General features: G+C 46.1%; 1 long non-coding RNA gene across 2 annotated transcripts in view; it reads left to right on the forward strand.

Moving 5' to 3' along the window:
- The first annotated feature begins 6,749 nt into the window (after window positions 1–6,749).
- The window catches only part of LOC122895461, a 46,020-nt gene continuing 33,077 nt past the window's right edge, over window positions 6,750–19,692 (forward strand). For both annotated transcript variants that reach the window (XR_006382219.1, XR_006382220.1), the window contains exons 1-3: window positions 6,750–7,050; window positions 16,258–16,400; window positions 19,400–19,520. This is a non-coding gene — a long non-coding RNA (uncharacterized LOC122895461). The remainder of the gene's footprint in view (window positions 7,051–16,257; window positions 16,401–19,399; window positions 19,521–19,692) is intronic.

The following is a 19,692-nucleotide window of genomic DNA, read 5'->3' on the forward strand; positions in this document are numbered from 1 at the left end:
CTAAAGTTATGGGATGTCCAGATGCTGTACAGCTGAGCTCCACAGTAATTTATTACCAACCTATGCTCATGGCCCAGGGAAGGAGGACACACACACCATGCAGGGCCACGGGGGATGTTGCACTCGGGAACAGAATGGACAAGGGCTGTGGATGCAGGCTATGTAGTAACAGGAGAGTGAAGGTGAGCCCTACTTCCTGCAGGAGGAACTGATTGGCTTGCTGGATCATTCCACAGGCTGTCAGGGAACTGGAGCTTACTTGGGGAGAAACTGTACCTTGTCCCTGTGCTAAGGAGGGCTTGTTGGCCAGAGGATCTGATCCATGGGAGCAGAGGGCAAAGGGAATAAGAAATGGGACTATTTGCAGCCCTCTGACATTACCCAATGCCAAGACAACACTTTCTATTGAATCTTAATCTCATCTTTCCATCACAGTAGACTCTGATATTTGGACATCAATTTCAACCTGGGACTGAGACTTTTAAGGCATAGGACAGGTGCTTCTCAAGGAAGTGAAGTTGTCACATGACCAGGAGGGAGACGTGGTCATCAAAATCAAAATGTAATAACTCCCATTGATGTTCATACAGTTGATCCCATGGAAATCCCTGGGTGGCCAATGGGTAGGAGGAAGAGCTGACGTCCTCCAGCACCATGGAATCTGGCAATGCACTGTGAACAGAAGCCGCCACCTCCACCTGCAGGTAGAATATGCAGACTTTGGCTTCAGCCTGTAGCAAGCAGGACTTGGTGACTGGTGGGGGTGCCATGACCCAGAAAATAATGGACAGCTGGATAGGAAGGCTCAGAGTCTTGAGAGACTCTGTTTCCAAAAGAGCCCAGAGCTTGGCCAGCAATTGCTGCTTTCATGGTCTCTAACCAGGGCCAAGGAGGGCCATTTCTTGCATTGGGAGCCCATAGATGATTGACAGATAGCATGGGTGGTCCAGGGACTCCAGGAAGTGGGAGAGGAGGCTGCTAAAGTCTTTTCACCTGGGCACTAACAGGTGATTTTTTTTAAAGCTTTTATTTATGTAGCTAAGAGAGAGCTCTGACTGGAAGAGGGGGTGAAAGGGAGAGAGAGAAGCAGGCTCCCCACCGAGCAGGGAACCCCCTGCCAGGCTCGATCTCAGGATCATCAGATCAGGACCTGAGACAAAGGCACACACTGCACGAACTGAACCACCCAGTCACCCCCAACAGTTGATTTTTGCTTCCACAAATCCTAGAGTTTTTTGTTGAGGGGAGTCCCGCCAAAGTGGACTCATTGAGAAGTAACAGCTAAAGAAGCAATATGTCACCTCCAGAACCCCAAAAGTACTGAACAATGTTGGACTTCCATGTCCCTTTTTCCTTAAAAAAATTTTTTTTCAGGGATGCCTGGGTGGCTCAGTTGGTTGGGCGTCTGACTTTGGCTCCGGTCATGATCACAGGCTCATGATCCCAGATCCCAGAAGCCAGTCATGATCCCAGGATCATGGGATCCCTGAGTTCTGTTTCGGGCTCCTTGCTTGGCAGGGAGGCTGCTTCTCACTCTGCCTGTTCTGCCTGCAGCGCTCTGTGCTCCTGCTCTCTCTGACAAATAAGTAATTAAAAAATCTTTTAAAATATTTTATTTAGTTACTTGAGAGAAATAATACACAAGGGGTTGGTAAGGGCAAAGGGAGAGGGAGGAGACTTCCTGCTGAACAGGGTGCCCAATGCAGGGCTTTTTCCCAGGACCCTGAAATCAGGACCTGAGCTGAAGGCAGACACTTAATGATCATAGCCACCAAGGGCCCTTGGAGTTGTATGTCCTTAATAAGTGTGTCAAACAAATTCCTCACAGTAGGATGTCATAAATATGATGTCACACCTGGAGAAAGATGGGTGCAGTAATATCCTCCCCCAAAGAATGATTGTCTGTGATAGCAGAGCGGTTTGGGTGCCTTGTGTGTAACAAGGTAAATCGTGTCTCCTTCTAGGTCAAGACACATGTGACTGAGAGCATGTTGAAAGAGGAATCTATAATAATAAAATATTCACCATCGTTAAATCTGTTGGGATCCCGGGTGGTTTTTTTTTTTTTTAAAGATTTTATTTTAAAGAGATACATAGAAAGACAGCAAGAACTAGTGGGGGCAGGGATGGAGGGTGAGAGAATTCCAAGGGGATTCACCATGAGAACAGACTGAACATGGGGCTCAAGCCCGTGACCCTGAGATTATGACCTGAGCCAAAAGCTTAACCCACAGAGCACCCCCAGGTGTCTCAGATGTTTTAAGGGGACCGGAGTTTATTTTAATCAGGTATGGTAAGACAGGCAGATATACAAGTAACTCTCACAATGGGAGAAGCTGTTTAGACTCACAGATCCCAGGAAAAGAGGTCCTCATTGCCATGGAGGGCTGCCCAGTGAAGCACCAGGGTCAGTCAGGAGAAAGAGGGAATGAGGAGACAATGTGGGCAAGACCCTTTATTGTGGTTTCCATGGGAAGGGGCAGGTGAGTCTGAGTAAGCAGGTTTAAGACTGCCTTGTTTGTGTCATTTCAATGGGTTCTGGGACACAGTGGTGTAGGGAGTAGTCTGTCCCTGCCCCTGGAATGATCAGAGCAAGGGATAGTGGCCCAGAGTACAAGAGTGTCTTAGAGGTGATTGGGAGTAACCTGCCAGAGACAGTCCCTCCAATGTCATCAAGGCCTGAGATGTCAAACCACTAAATACAGAAGCTGCAAAATATGGTCACTCTACCAGGTATAACCATAATCTGAGCCCTTGTATTAAAGCTATGAAGGTTAGCCAACTGGTGCTGCTTAGCAGACATTAAAGTTAATTCAGAACTTATGTTGTAGAGGCACAAAAGCCAGTCGGCATCCTTTTATCCTTTGCCATATAAATTATTTTAATAAATTTTGGATTTCCATTGGGCCAAATTGTGAACGTATGTTGAATTAATCTGGGTTGGGGTAGGGTTTTTCCTCCTGTATCCAGTTTTCTTTTTTTCATTCCGCTTTTTTTTTTTTTTACTTGTTTCTTCCTGGATATACTTGTGCAGTGGAGGAGTGTCTTTTTACCCTGATCATCTTTCTCTGCTTTATTATTATTATTATTATCATCATCATCATCATCATTATCATCATTATTTTTGTGCTGGGTTGATCATTTTGTCCATGGCTGGGTTGGGAGCCTCAAGCGTCTGGATCACCAGATGAGTCCTATGACAAGCTGGGGAACAACAACATTAAGAGAAAGCCAAGTGAGGGGCATCTGGGTGGCTCAGTGGGTTAAAGCCTCTGCCTTCAGCTCAGGTCATGGTCCCAGGGTCCTGGGATCGAGCCCCACATTGAGCAGGGAGCCTGCTTCCCTCTCTCTCTCTGCCTGCCTCTCTGCCTACTTGTGATCTCTGTCTGTCAAATAAATAAATAAAATCTTTTTTTTAATGTTAAAAAAAAAGAGAGAGAGAGAGAGAGAGAGAAAGCCAAGTGTGCTGGTGAGAGGTTTGGCACTGGGATAGAAGTAGAACACCAAACGTCCCTCCCTTCACTTTCCTGTTTTTCATCAGCTCATGGGCCCTGGGCTGCCATGGATGTGCACCTCAAAACCCTGAGTGCTCAGGAAGACACATGGTAACAGAGAGAGGAGCAGCAGCTCGGGAGAGAGGCAAGGCCACTCATCGCCTGAACCACGGTGACTCAGGAGGCAGACAGGGAGCCATTCTTACATTTCCCTGGGGTCAGGGCCCCCCTCCTTTCCACCCACAATGCAGAGGGTCACCCCCAGGACTGTGTTTGGGGTGCGCTTTTCCCCATAGGATGGGAACGTCAGCATCAAGCACTGGCCCAACCCCCAGTCCCTGGAACTCAAGCACACCAGTCAGCATGTCCTGTGGTTGCCAACCTCTGTGGGGAGCCTTGGAGACCAATACAGGCCACATGCAGGTCACATAGGTGACACCTCCCTCCTAGATACAGTCAATTCTCATTCATTCTCACCTTGTTGGCGCGAATGGGACATTAGTTTGGAAATGGATGGCAGCCTCCATGTGAGGTAACAGAACATGAGCCAACACACAAGGTGGCCAGGGATTGTCTGTTCCCTCCCAGATCGTGATTGTCACCTCTGAAGCCAGTTAGTTAGTGAAGGAGCAGGTCAAGCTGACCCCATGTCCTCATTTAACGTGGGGACACCCTGTTTGTGATGCCACTTGTTTTAATCACCTTCTCCTCAGGTCCCTGATTCCTGCTCCAGACTTGTGGGGATCCCCTGACACCCGACACATGTGATTGACAACAGTTTACTAGTCATATATTCTCACACTTCAGGGGAGGAAGATACCACACACCATGCAGGACTGCACAGAGACTGCATTTGGGAACAGAGAGAACGAGCAGAGCCTTGGAAGGCAAGACTTGTTTGAAACCAGAGGGTGTGGCAAGTCCTGGTTCCCATGGGAGGGTGTGAGTGGCTGGCTTGAAGAATTCAGTGGGCTTCGAGGGAACTGAATGCTGCTTCCCAAAAACCAATAGGCATTATATCTAGTTCCTGTGATGAGAAGGGTGTTTGGTTAAGAGACCTCCCCTGTGAGGGAAGAGGGAGAGGAGAACATGCATGATGCCATTTGAGTCCCTCCTTGATTTTCCAGGTGTCAAGACAGCCCTTAATATGGAATCTTAATTTCAGGCCTTATGCCACAAGAAAGTATGACAAAGTAATTCTTCTTAGAACTAATAATGGAATTTCGCAGTGAAACAGTATACAGGGTAAACACATAAAGGTAAGTTGTATTGCTATATGTAGCAATGAATATGTGGGCTCCAAGATCAAATACATTCACAATTACTCGTACAAAGAAACTACTTTGGGATAAATCTAACAGTGCATGTCCAGGAGTCGCATGCTGAAAGCTATTTAGCACTGATAAAGGAAATCAAGGTTATAAATAAATGGAGAGATACACCATGTTTGTGAATTGGAAGACCGTGTATAATAACGATCTTCATTCTCCCCAGATTGACAGAATTTTTTTTTTGTAAAGACAGAAATATTTTTAAATGTATGTGGAAAGACAGAAGAGGGCACCTCGGTGGCTCAGTGGGTTAAGCCTCTGCCTTGGGCTCTGATCATGATCTCAGGGTGTTGGGATGGAGCCCCACATTGGGCTCTCTGCGCAGCGGGGAGCCTGCTTCCTCCTCTCTCTCTGCCTACTTGTGATCTCTGTCTGTCAAATAAATAAATAAAAATCTTTTTTAAAAAAGAAGAATTAGAGTACCTTCAAAAACAGTTTTGAAAAAGAGTAATTAAGTGGGAACATTCATTCTACCCAGTTTCAAAACTTATTAGATAGTTATAATAAGGAAGACTGTGGTATTTGTAGGACAGAAACATAAATCAATAGAACAGAACAAAAACCCAGAAATAGTTTCCATAAATATACCCAACTGAGTTTTTATAAAGGGTGCAAAAATAATTCTATGGGGGATAGCAGGCTCTCCACCTGACTATAGCCATTTAAAGCTTGTGATGAAATCACAGGCCCCAGACTCAGAAAACAGCAGCAGCAGAGAAGGAAGATGTTGGTTTGACTGAGGTCCTACCAGGTGGTAATGGAAAAGGAGGGATAGTTTGTGCCCAGCTCCCGATGCACTCTCCAAGTGCTGGGTGACAGTTTCTTTAATTTTTCTGAGTCAAGGTGCTTCTGATCCATCATTTCCACAAGATCTGGGGATTTTCCCATTAGCTCCCACGCTGCAAACTGAGGTCACCCCTAACTGAGCATCCAGTGGTCCAGATTCCATTAGCCTTCCCATTAGCATCATTGTCAGCCTATTTGAAGTGATCATTAGATAATTTAAAATGTTTTCTAAGAAGTTCAGTACAAAATGTATGTAAGGAACATCTTAAATATGCATAATAATGAGACACAGGTGAACCACCAGATCTTGAGAAATGATTGAAGTGCGTCGTAATCCTTCCCCTCCAGGAGTCTACCCATCCCCTCCCTTTAGGTAACAAATGTGGTGATTCTTGTTTCCCCTCCCCCATTCCTTTCTTCTTCTGTATAGTATTTTTATCATGTATGTGCATTTCTCTGAACATTCGTTTTCCTTGGTTTGAACTTTATAAAAATGTTCTGTTCCCTTCCTTCAATCAATAATATGTTCCTTAACTTCAGCCATTGATGCTTGTAACTGGCAGTTGTAGTTCGCTTTCACGTTCACACGATTTTGCATTGAACCAGTTTTCCACACATTCCTTGTCCACATTTGAAAAGGATACGTGCGCAAAGACCTTACTTAGCAGAACTCCTGGCCCACAGTCAGCACTCCATGAACATTTGCTCAGTGATTGAGACTGAACCCCAACTAACTTGTTTCCTCTGGCTGAATTCTCTGTGCTTCGCCCCAAAACTGAGGATCTTGTAGCTCTTTCCCCCTATGAATGACAGAAAATTATCTGAGCAGCAAGAAAAAACCAAGCGCACTTCCCTCGCACTGGTGACTACAACTCCCAGAAAGCATTACGGTGCTCCCTAGTATCCCTCTCTGTTTACTCCACAGCCCGCTCACCCCCTCCACAAGAACTTCCGGGTTGCGTGGGCGGGGCTACATTTTTTCTCTTCAATAAGTCTTTCCGCCAGCAGAGGGGAGGAGAAATTATCCAATGAGCGTCTGGGCAGAGGCACCAATGAGCGGGAGTGTTGTTATGAGAGTTGACCTGGGGCCCGGGGTCGCTGAGGCGATTGGCTGAGCACGGTGGAACCAGTCTTCTCAGCTGCCTCTCGGAGGCTAGCGGTTCCCCTTGGCCTCTGTGGAACCCCGCTTCCATGTCCCCAGTGGACACAGCATCCCGGAACCTCCAGGCCCATGGCCACTAGCTTGAGGTCGCCCGCTTTCACCTCATGTTCTTCCGCCTCGACAGACACACGAGGAGGGAGTGTGCGGCACTTGTGAAGATGCTTCTCTGTGCAAGAGGTGCCTTTGCGGCGCGGGGCCAGGGCCCAGTGTCCCCGCGGGGTTGGGGCCTCGGTGGGAGGCGGGCCTGTGTCTCAGGAACTCGCTCCTTCGCCAAAAGGTAGCTGTCACCTCGTGCGCCCCTGGTTTCCAAACTGTGAAGAGCCCTGAGCGGGGGCTTCATTTCTGGAGCGGCTAATTAATTATCTCACCTGTGCTGTGGGCCGGGCCTGGGGAGAGCGGGACTGGGGATGCGGCTGAACCAGGCAGACGGGGTGTCGGCCTTCTTGGGGCTAAGGTCTTGGTGGAAGACCGGCGTGAAGCGAGTAAGTGTCGTGTTGACGAGGGAGCAGTTCGGGTTCTTCCTCTTGAGTGGGTTACATTCCACTGGGGGTCGTCAGGATCCCCATCGTGCACCTGAGATCAGGCCAAACAAGGCGGGGGGGGGGTTCGGAGGGAGGGCCGGCCTGGGACCGCGTGATATTGGTGGACAGAACCAGTACTTTCCAGAGCCCTTGCGTGGAGGCCACCGGAGTCTACATTCTCGGGGGTGTAGCGGGGGCAGCGTGGTGAGCACAGATGTGTGTCACATATTGGCGAGCACGAGGCCGGAGTGTAGTGTGGTCAGCAGAAATTGTTGAGAGTGTACTTTGTGGCGGGCCCTTCATTCTCTGTGTAACATGGGCGATGGGATGGGTCCTGCTTCCCAGAGAAGATGGAAACCCTTCAGAATGGAACTCCACGAATGTCCCTCCGAGAAAGGGAACAGTTCTTTCCTCCCGCGAGGGGTCAGTGTCCTCCCCAGAGGCCACTGGGAGCACACCTGTCCTTAAACATAGTGGGTTCCTTTCACATCATGCGAGTTGTGAGGCCGATCCGTAAGATAGTTCTGGGATTAGCTAGCTCTATCGGTCTTTTCTAGAAGGAGGTGTGAGTAGCGTGAACAGTGTCATTCAGAAGGAAGGCGCTCAGTAGTAGGAGCCGGGAAAGAGGATGATTGGTATTTTGTGGTGGGCATGACAACCTGGTTTTGTGTGTTTGGACAACAGAGGAAGTGGGCCTGTTTTGTCTCCCTTCCTCACCGTGGCCAGGTCACCTTGTGCTGCTGTTCTGCGAGGTCGTTTGTGCCCAGCAGGGGAACCACATGCCTCTCTGTGCGCTATAGCCGTGCAGCCTTGCTCATGGTGCCAGCCCACGTCCTCGATGCCAGCACTGCTCTTCCTTCTTGCCCCGTGGAGGAGGGAAGTCTTCAAAAGACAAACAGGTGTTTGCTAGACAGGGGAAACTAGCCTGGACACTGAAGCCCAGGGCTGTGTCAGTGGCACCTGACGTTGTGTCGGGGAGCGGGTAGCAAGAGAGCGTTCTGAAGAGGCTGTCAGAGAGTGAAATGTGGGAGCACTGAGGAGTTTCAAGTCGGGGAGGTGACATGCTCTGGGTTTTCGACCGTCCCCAGGAGCCGTGTGGGAGCTGCACTGGTGACAGAGGGCAAGTCTGTTCCATTTTCCTTCCCTGTGGCCACACCCCTGGCTCAGGTCCCTTCTCCTGCCTGTTCTGTTGCAACACATCCTCCTCATCCTACCTGCTTCTCATCCAGCTCCTTCTCCCAACCACATACTCCTGCTCTGGCCAGGGTGATCTTTTTTGGAATCCCAGATCTTCTGTTACTGGAAACCTTTTGATTCGTCATTGGCAACAAGGTGAGACTCTGCATTGCACGGCGTGACTCACTTTGCTTTTCGTGATCCTCTCACAGTACCATGGGTCTTCCGCTACTGACTGGAAATCTGCTTTTTGATGACTCAGAATTATTGCAGGTCCATTCTTTCTAAAACTGTGCTCGAGATCGGCTTCCTGTATTTTCCCTCTTGCCACCCCAATCCCCCAACTCTGTGAATGGGGCTACTGTGTCCTTCCTTTCCCATGTGCAAAAGGGAGGAGTCATCTCAGAACTCAGCTTTTACTTTCTTTCCCCCTTATTCGATCATTCACCCAGACCTGTGATTTTATCTGCTAAATATTTCTGGAATCTACCTCCTTTTCTCCACCTTTGCTTCTGCCCTTTTTGTCCCAGTTAAGATCATTTGTGCTCAGAGCCATGGCTCTAGCGTGCTTAGTGAGCTTCCAGGCTCTTCTATCTCCCCCAGGTCCCTATCTCCCCAGATGCCAGAGCTTTCAGGAAGGCCCATTCAATCATGTCACTACTAGTTTTCTGGCTTCTTTTTGTTATTGGAGATGGATGCAAACTTTCCTCCTGTGTCTGCACGGCTGCTCTGTCCCCCTTCTTCCATCTGTTTCCCACTCGCCTTCTCTGCCTTACAATATCTGGTCAGTCCTTCCAATGTGCCCTGTGCCTGCTGGCCTTGGGGCAGTTCGGCCACTCCCTCTGCCCGAGATGCTTTCTCCTCCACCCCCCTCGCCTCATGAGCTCTCATCTCCCCTCAGATGAATGGCAGTGACTCCACATTCTTTATTGAATACCGGCTCAGTTGCCAGAGGCTTGGTTCTCCTGCAGTTCCAGACATGACCCAAACAGACCGGGGTGCAGCAGTTAGCGAGCCTTTCTTCCAGGGAGAAAAGCAGCCAGGAGACAGAGAGGCAAGGAATCTGGTGTGTCAGCTGGATGCTGTAGGACAGTTGGAAGGGGCTGTCATCTGAGCTGGGATGGCCAGGGAAGGCCCCCTGAGGGCAAAGGTGGGGAGAGCCTTGCAGGAGGTGAGGGAGTGAGCCCTGTGCATGTCTGTGGGCACAGTGTCCCTGGCAGGGGGAAGGGGGAGTAGGAAGGCCTCCGTGGAGAGAGCTGGGCTGACTTGTTCCAGGAATGTCAAGGCCAGGGTGAGGGAGAAGGGGGTGTTAGAGACCTGGGGTGGGAGCCACTGATGGGGGATTTTGAAGCGAAGAATGAGGTGACCTGACTTGGGTTTAATTGGGATCACTTCAGCTTCTCCGTTGAGAACAGTGAGGGTGGAAGCAGGGAGATCACTAGGAGGCTACTGGAATATTCCAAGAGAAGAGATGCTGTCGGATTGGATCAGGGTGGTAGAGGTAGAAGTGCTGCTAATCGACCCGAGTCTGGGTACATGTTGATGGAGGAGCTGATGGGATGTACTGACACAGATTGGATGTGGGTGACGCCCATGAGTCAAGAAGGTGCCCAGCCTCTGGCTCTTGTGGTTCATGTCAGATGTGGCTCCTTCTGGAGGCCCCTGACACCTGCAGACAAGGTCCAGCCCACTATCGCTTCTCTGTGCATGTCCTTTGTGGCAGTCAGTCCCGTTGCAACACAGACATCTTGTTTAATGATTATCTACCCCGTGGGAATAATGGTGCCGGGAGGGACCAGGTGTGTCTCAGTGCCTCATGCCCTGTAGACCCCAGTAAGTACTTCTCAGCCAGCAGAGTGACTGAATGTAGAGGAACTGAATGTAGATGCTCAAGGTTCTATTCCCTGATGAGGTCTCCAAATGGCCATGTTCTGTTTCACTGGTTTTTAGTGGTTTGTGTGTTTTAGAAAGCAGGCTAGGGGCTGTAAGACTGAATTCCATTTTGAGAATTCCAAAAGTTAATCTGATGTCAGCCACATCGAAAATCACCCTCCTTGACATGCACGTGGGTCACAGGATCACCTCTTGGGAGAGGCAGCATTTTCTGGACAGCCTAGGCCTTTCCAGCACAGTGTTGGCATCTACATAGCTCAGCCCAGAAAGCAGGGTTGAGATTTTGATCTGAGATATTCTGAAGGTGGGGGTGGCTGTTTTCCCTCCCCAGAGAAGACATGTCACTTTAGAATATTCTCGGGTTCCTGGGTGGCTTAGTGGGTTAAGCCTCTGTCTTCTGCTCAGGTCATGATCCCCGGGTCCTGCTGCTCAGCAGGGAGCCTGCTTCCCCCTCTCTCTCTGCCTGCCTCTCTGCCTACTTGTGATCTCTCTCTGTCAAATAAATAAAAATAAAATTAAAAAAAAAAGAATGAGAATGTTCTCATTCCATGGAGGATAAATTATTTGCCAAACTTGCCCTTGAAGAAAGTCAAATAAATCATGGCTTTTCTGGATTTTCGCGCCCCTCCCCCCATTTTTTTTCTCAAATGGAACAAATTAAATTTTAGAAAATACCTGTGAAAAGCAATGGTCTCAGATCTATAATACTAATTATTTTTATTATACGGTTAAATTTTTTTAAGATTATATTTTTAAGGAATCTCTGTACCTAACTTAGTCTGGCTCTCCTAGGCCTCAGATCAAGAATCACATGCTCCAGCTGAGCAAGGAAGGTTCCCCTTCAGGATTAACTTTTTAAACAAAAAAAGTGGGTACATTTCCCCCCACTCTATAATCTAATTAGAATAATCTTGGCATATAATTTTTTGCCTCATTTATTTTTTATTGTCTCAGTGGTATTCCTCAATGTAATTGTACTTTATGTGACAATATTTATGTTTGTCATTTCGGTGGCTGTGTATTTGTTATTAAGATAGGGCTGTGATGAACACTTTTGCATGTGTGTTTGATTTTTCCAGTGAGATGGATCTCAGTGGGGGAGCTTCTATGGAATGGGGTCCTCAAAAGAAACTCCACCTTGATTTGTACAGAGGGCATTTTAAAGAGAGAATGAAGAAGTAAGGCCAGGGATGAGTAAAGTCAGGGGACGAACAGATGACAAAAAGTAGAATAGGTATTGGTCCATATGAAACCGCCTGTATTTGCTAACTGGGAGACAAGGGCTCAACTTTTCAGTGTTGATTGAACAAATAGTAGATGCTTTGCATTTTTCCTCAGGCAGGCACTAAGGGGGACTGGTGTTGTCGCAGGGTTGGGACCTGGAGCTGTTAGAAACTATGTTAATGTTTATTCAAGTTGGTATATATTAAGCCAGGTTTGAAAAGAGGGCTCCGAGCAGTCTGGCTAGAGTTTGGTCAAGGAAAGAATCTTTGTCAGTGTAGTCTCCTCCTTTCTATGTAGTGTGTTTAAACCTTGATTTGTTCATTTGTTCATCTGATGATTAGACATTTTGTTGTATCCAAGTTTTTGGTATTGTGAATAGGCTACAATAAACTTTCTTTTTTTTTTTTAAAGATTTTTAAAATTTATTTATTTGACAGAGAGAGATCACAAGTAGGCAGAGAGGGAGGCAGAGAGAGAGAGAGAGAGAATGGAAAGCAGGCTCTCTGCTCAGCGGAGAGCCCGATGCGGGACTCGATCCCAGGACCCTGGGATCATGACCTGAGCCGAAGGCAGCGACTTAACCCACTGAGCCACCCAGGCGCCCCTACAATAAACTTTCTTACAGAAGTCTTAAATTTCTCTTGAAATTGTTAGTGGGATTGCTTAGTCACAGGGTGGGGATATATCGAAGTGCTAGCTTAGTTTCCAAAGTGGTTGATCAGTTTACACTTCCCACCAGCAATATAGTGACACTCCAGTTGCTCAGCATCCTATAAACATTCTGTGTTGTCAGTGAGGGTGAAATAGCATCTCATTATCCTTTCATTGCATTTCCCTGGTGATGAATGATCTGAGTTAGGCACCTTTTCGTGTGTGTAGTGGGCATTCCTACATCTTTTGGGGACTGTTTGTTCATCTTTTGCCCATTGTTGTTGTCAGTGTTGTTTTTGGTTTTGACTTTTTGGAGTTATTATGTATTCTGGATAGGAATTCTTTGTCAGACAGATGCATGATAAATGCACATGGATAGGAGAATGAAAATTTTAGAATATTTTACAGTAGCATATAAGACATAAACTGGTTGGGGTGACTGGGTGGTTCATGCCCTGCTTTGGGCTCTATACTGAGCTCCATGCTGGGCATGGAGCCTACTTACAAAACAAAAACACAGGAAAGCAAACAGGCTAGGAATAAGTATCATGATAAACATGAAATACCTTTACAGAGAACACAAAGAAACATTGTTGAGAGGAGTTCAAGAAGACTGAAATAAAGGGGGGGTATGTTTTGTTTATGCATTAGAAAATATGACGTTGTCGAGATTTCTGTTTTCCATGATATGATTCATGCACACAATGCAATCTCAGTCAAAATCCTAGCCTTCTTTTTACTCTATTTTAGAGGAAATGACCAAGTTGATTCCAAAATGTACATGGAAGTGCCAAGGGCCTAGATAGCCAAAAAGTCTTTAAAATAATACAGTTGAAGAACCTTCACTGCTTATTCCTGCTCAATTTTAAGACTAATTTTTTTTAAAGATTTTATTTATTTATTTGACAGAGAGAGATTACAAGTAGGCAGAGAGGCAGGCAGAGAGAGAGAGGAGGAAGCAGGCTCCCTGCTGAGCAGAGAGCCCGATGCGGGACTCGATCCCAGGACCCTGAGATCATGACCTGAGCCGAAGGCAGCGGCTTAACCCACTGAGCCACCCAGGCGCCCCTTAAGACTAATTTTAAAACAACAGTAATCAAAGTCTTTGGGATAAAGATAGATCGATGAAACAGAACAGAGAGTACAAAATAGACCAATCGCAACAAGTATTGTCAATTGATTTTGGCCCAGAGTGTCAAGTCAGTTCAATGGGGGAAAGGGAAGTTATTTTAATTTTTTTTTAAGATTTATTTATTTATTTGAGATAGAGTGAGAGATCATGACCAGGGAGGAGGGGGAGAAGGAGAAGCAGACCCCTGCTGAGCAGGGTGCCAGATGTGGGGCTTAATCTCAGGACCCAGGGATGCTCCCAATGGAGTGAACCACTCACGTGCCCCAGGGGAATCTTTATAGTGAATAATTTTGGGCCAACTGGATATTGAAGGGGAAACAAAACGGACCTCATCCCCTACCTCTTTCTACATAGAGATATAAATTTGGGAAGGATCATAAACCCAAATATAAAAGATTTAACCTACTTGTGTCACTCATTTTTACCCTTTCATTCTGTTCAAATAAGTCTCAAAGGGATTTTTCACCAGCACAAAATTAAAATTAAATTAAAATTCTAAGCAATAAGAAAGACACTGACTAACTGGAAGTGTTTCTTCTTTCTTTTTTTTTAGTCTCATAATTGATGGTGCCTTAGAATGAAATATGGCATATGGGTAGTGTAGGAAAGTTTTAAAACAGAGAGAAATTAAAACACACACACACAAACACACACCCCAGAAATCTCTGACGTTTCTCCTGTTTCTCTGATCTTCTTTAGCCTCTCTGCCTGCCTTCTGCTATTGGAACATTCCAAGGTGCTTCCTGCCCACAGCATTTCTATCTGCTATTCATCCTTTTTAGAGTAAGAATAGGTTTGTACCAGGGAACAGCACCAGAGTACCTTTTGCACAGCTTTCTCCAATACAGTGGGACTCCACACAGCCTTCGCCTTTTCAGAGAGGCCTGCCCTTTGATCTTGTCTGATGAAGGTCCTTCCATCTGCCATACTGTTGCCGTTCATCTGGCATAAGCTCTTACTTCTCTTTGTCCCGGGTTCCCCACTGTGTCCCCAATGCCTGGTACTTTGCAGACACTCAACAAGTATTCTTTGTCTGGATCATTAGTGTTAGCTGAGGGCGAATACAGAAGCTGCTCCGTATCATCCAAGAGAGGGCAGTAGGAAGTCCAGGGAGGAGCTCCCAGAGGAAGGCAGCTTGGTCAGCTTTTCAGCAGGTAGAGCTGCTCAGCGGTGGAGCGAGTGCTTTCTTTGTAGGGCGTGCTCAGGCAGTGGCTTGGTGTTGTTGACAGGTTCTTGCTCTGGATGTTAGGGTTGACCAGGTCATTTGGAAGGTCCCTTCCAACCAGACAGCGATGCTTGAGGACTAGTCTCCTCTCTGGTCTGTGGTTCTTTCTCAACTGCAGATCTGGCTTTTACCACTAGAGGGTACTACATGATGCCTTTGAGGACAGGGCTCCTCAAACCCCTGACAGTGAGAACACAGTTTTCTTTTAATTATTGAAGTATCATTGATCTGCACAATATTATGTCAGTTTCAGGTGTGCAACATGGTGATTTTCCATGTCTGTATATTTCTCAGTGCTCACCACCATTAAGTATAATCACCGTTTATCAGTACAACATTATCATTATCTTGACATACTTTTCATCATTGTGAGTTATTTTTATAAGTGGAAGTATGTACCTCTTAATCCTCTTCACCAGTTTCTCCCCCTGCTTTTCCTTCTGGCAACCATCAGTTTGCTTTCTGTGTTGAAGAGTCTACTTGGTTTCGTTTGTTGAAGAAGTGAGTTTTCATGGCACTTATACCCCGAACATGCAGTTCAACAACAGCTTCACAAAACAATCTTTAACTCTTACAGTTGTGATGCATACTGATATTTTCTGTTTTATTGTTGTCTGTACTTTCTAAGCCAGGGATTCTCAGACTATTACATTGATTTTTATGACATGGGTGGGTCACAATTCATTGTTTGAAAAGCACTGTTTCAGACAACAGAGCCTGTTCACCCTTGTAAAACTCTGTGGGTCAGATTTCCTTGACAGTCTGGGTTGGTAGGTAATTGTGTCCCTTAGTGTGTACTCAACTATGTGTTGAGTAGCTGCCTTGAGTAGCTGAAGATATTTGCTTCCTGATGGGGTGTCTGCTGCTGTGGGACAGGCAAGGAGAGAGAAGGCCAAAAAAGGACAGAGAAAAAGTCTGCTTCCTGGCATATCAGAAGACACAGGCTCGGTCATTCCACTCTTCAGACTCAGAGCTGCCACACATGTCTGACTGTGTGTAGAATGTGGCCATGGACGAGTGAGATGAGGGTACAGGGAAGAAATGTTTAGGGCTGATGAGGATGTAACTTCTGCTAGGAAACCCCACAACACCCTTCCAGAATGTTACCCCATGAAAAGAAAGGTTAAGGAGAGTCTAAAATTCCTAAAGATGGTGAGAATAATTGAAAGCAAATGAAGGACAGCCTAAACACTTATATCAGTTTTATACAGTGTAGGACTGTATTATAAGGAGCTTTCCCTCAGGGCATCTGGGTGGCTCAGTCGAGTGAGTGGCCAACTCTCGATTTCAGTTCAGGTCACAATCTCAGAGTCGTGGGATCAAGTCATGTGTTGGGTTCAGTGCTTGGTAGGAAGTCTGCTTCTGAATTCACTGTCTCCTTTTGCCTCTGCCCTTCTCAACCATTCTCCCTCGCTTTCTCTCAAATAAATAAATATATCTTTTTTTTTAAGGGGTTTTGCCATGCATCAGATACTTGACCCTCAAAAGAATCTGAATAAGGGGTTACTGTGGAAGGAAAGCTATCCAGAGGCACACCTGGAGCCTCTAAGGAACAGACATCTTCTTTCTGGGCTTTGGCAAAGGAGCAAAACGGCTGTGGCATGTGACACTTACACTTTTGATTCTGGGATCCCTAAGCCTGTCTGACACTCTATTCCTCAGGAGCTGGCATGTCACAGGAGGTGTGGAGGACACCCAAGACTGAGCCTTGCTCCTGGACAGCAGCCAGGGACAGCCATGAGGAAGGACAGTCCTTGGATTCAAAGGGGATCCCACAGGGCCGACTGTGGCACAAGCTGCCCAAGGTGAGACCCATCCCCTGTGTCCTTGATCCTTGGGTTGTGTGGAAATAAAAATCAGACACAGAGAATCCAGGGTCCCTTAAAGGGGTTCACTACCCCATGACTCTTTATCTGTGATGGTACTGGCTTTCCTGGGCCCTACTGCTGCCTGCTGCCTCAAGGCAGAGCTTTCAACTGTCCCCACAGTCTTGGGCCCGAGATCATACAGAACGAGCTCCCACCATGGTGCAAGCAGAAAGCCTGTGACCCATTCCTAAGCCTCTGCTGGTACAGACCGAGGACATCCAGGGGGGAAGGTGCATGAGACCATGAGACTGGCAGACAAAATTTTCTCCACACTGTCTAGAAGCACAGATCTCTCAATTCAGGGATTAGCAAACTTGCTGCAAATGGCCAGAAAGTATTTTAGCCTTTGCAGGCCAGATGGCCTCTCCTCAAACTACTCAACTCCCCTGTCGTGCTGTTAAAGCAGCCATAGAGAAGACTTATGTAAATGGGAGTGGCCGTGTTGCAATAAAACTTTATTTACAAAGACAGGTAGGTAGGCAAAATCTGGCCCTTTCAGCCTGGGCTCCAAAGTCCAACAGACATTCATTTTTTTTTTTTTTTCAGGGAGACTAGAGTTTTTTAAAAACACACATACCACACACACACACACATGCACACACAGTTACATGTGCCCTACCCCTTTCAGCTTACTGATCAAGGAAATCGAAATGAGGTAATGTGCTCAGATATCACTTAAGGTCCTTCAGGCTGTAACAGAAGACCAACTCCATTTGATTTATTACTTTTTTAAAAAGTTTGTTTATTTCAGTGAGAGAGAGTAGTGGGGGAAAGGCAGAGGGAGAGAGAATCCTGAAGCAGACTCCCCACTGAGAATGAAGTCTGATGCTGGGCTGGGTGCCAGGACCCTGAGATCATGACCTGAGCCAAAACCAAGAATTGGCCACTAAGCTGACAGAGCCACCAAGAGTCCCACCATTTGGTTTAAATGGTAAAGACATTTATTAATTCCCAAGATAGACATTGAGGGGAAAGGTCAAAATGGCTTCATATGACCAGAGGCAAGTGACTCCCTCCCATCCAACATCCCCTCATCATCCCAGAGGCCTGAGGTTTTAGGGATTCATTATTCCAAAGAGAGAGTTCCAGTGTTCACTCTCTCCAGTAGGAAAAAAATGAAAAATTAAAGTGCTCATTTCCCAACATTCTCACCAACACAGTGTATTAGGAACCTTTTCATTGTAGTTAATCTGATAACTAAAAAATGGTATCTTACAGTAATTTTATTTTATGTTATTCCTCTTTTGGGGGGCTGAAGTTAAGGGTCATTGTTATATGATTAAGAAACATTTATATTATCTTTTACTGTGAACTGTTCATGTAAAGAATTACTTTTTTGTCTTTTTTAAAGTGATAGTAACACTATTAGGCTTTGCAAGTCCTTTCTATCAAGTCCGTGAAAGGATTTGAGATGGGAGGGTGACTCCATCTCAACCAGATTGAGAAATTGGCCAGATGACCCCAGTCCTTGGGCTTGTAGGGAATCCTGGCCCTAAAGATGGAGCCTATGGCTAGGTTCTGTAAGAAATGCAAAGAAAGATTAAATTAAGGACATGGGCCTTAAGGACAATTAAGGACATGGACCTTACTTTGAGCTAAAGGTGAACCCAGGCTTTAGGAAGATGGGGGCCAGGCCTGCCTAGAGGTCTGAAGCCTCCCTCCAGGCTTCTGAGGCGGCTTTCCTAACCAGTGCTGCAGAGGCAGGGACACACCTTGGAGCCCTGGGAGCTGGGTGCCCCAGGCAGCATGTCAGCGGCCTGCCTTCCTTCTTCCTCTGCTGGGCCAGTATCTCCAGATGCAGCACACTAAGAGACTACTTCCCAAATAGGGTGTGGTGAGCATCTCTAAAGTTTTTGTTTCAATATCCAGTCTGTTGTGGATGATATTCTGTAATATACAATAAAAGTGATTTCCTAGAAACATAAAATGCAAGATAACCTGTAAACTACAAGCTCAAATTATGTATTAGGAGAATCAATAGACATAGAACTCCTATATCACATTGCAGTATGTTTCTAAATGCTACTCAAATTTCGTTCTTCAGATACTTATGCTTTAAGCAACAGGACTTTAGAACACAGATTTTATCTTCCTTTCCCCCTCTTATTGCCTATCTCCCTTACTCAAGCTCTCCCCACCCTGGAGCTGAATAAGTCCATTTTGGGGGCAATGTTTGCTCATGCCTTCCTCTCCCGTAGATGGTCTGTGACACCAATTTGTAAACATAGAAGCTTTTACCCACATATGATGGAGATGATGGGAGCATGGTAAGAAATACAGCTTTATTTTATTTTGTTTTGTTTTGCCATTTATCTGCCCCATTTTCTGACCGCAAAATATTATTTCATCATGATCTCGCATTCAGAGTTTTAGTTGAGTCCTAAGTGTCTTGCACGTGGCCACAAAAAAGTTTTGAAGAGAAACATTTAGATCTGATGTTTTGATGTAAACCACTTGTCTTTCCTTTGTAAAATAATGGGACATTTTATTCTAATTTTTAAACATTGTACATATTTGTTGGAGCATAGCGGGAGGGATAGACAGGTAGGGAAAAGCAGGCTCCCAGCTGAGCAGGGAACCCATCAAGGCCTAATCCAAGGATCTTGAGTACCTGACCTGAGCCAAAGGCAGATGCTTAACTGAATGAGCCACCCAAGTGCCCCAAGGGATATTTTATTTCTAAGATCTTTAATTCTACCGTTAAATCATTAAATAGGTTGTACTTACTTTGGTTCTAGCAGCTTTAAGTTAGAAACAAAAACAAAAAAAATAAAGGAAGAAAATGAAAGTCCTGATTTCTCCCATGAATTCCTTGGATAAATCACTGACCCCAAAGAAGAGCAGCAAAATCCTCCTTTGCTCTTCTCCTGGGACCACCTCTGCAGGAATGATTTCTGACCTCACTGAGCGATAGCTTGTCTCTGTGTCTTTCTCAGGATATTTTGCTCAAGTCCATGGCATCTCTCAGCTGATAAAAGCATTTCTACAGAAGAAAGAATGTTATTGTCAAATTCTAAATCTTGGGACTCAATGGAGACCACCTTCTGGAGATTAAAGGTAAATGAACATTCGCCCTCTTCTTTTCCTGAATTGTTTCATTTGTGAAGGTGCTTGTCTAGATCAAAATGTTAAACATTTATTCAGACGGAATGCAGTGACTGCCAGTCTTATGCCCATGTCCCAAGATGCTGCTGCCATCAGCCACGTACTTGATGTCACCCAGGCCCTG

Source organism: Neovison vison, chromosome 14 (genome assembly GCF_020171115.1).
Source record: "Neovison vison isolate M4711 chromosome 14, ASM_NN_V1, whole genome shotgun sequence".
Classification (NCBI taxonomy): domain Eukaryota; kingdom Metazoa; phylum Chordata; class Mammalia; order Carnivora; family Mustelidae; genus Neogale; species Neogale vison.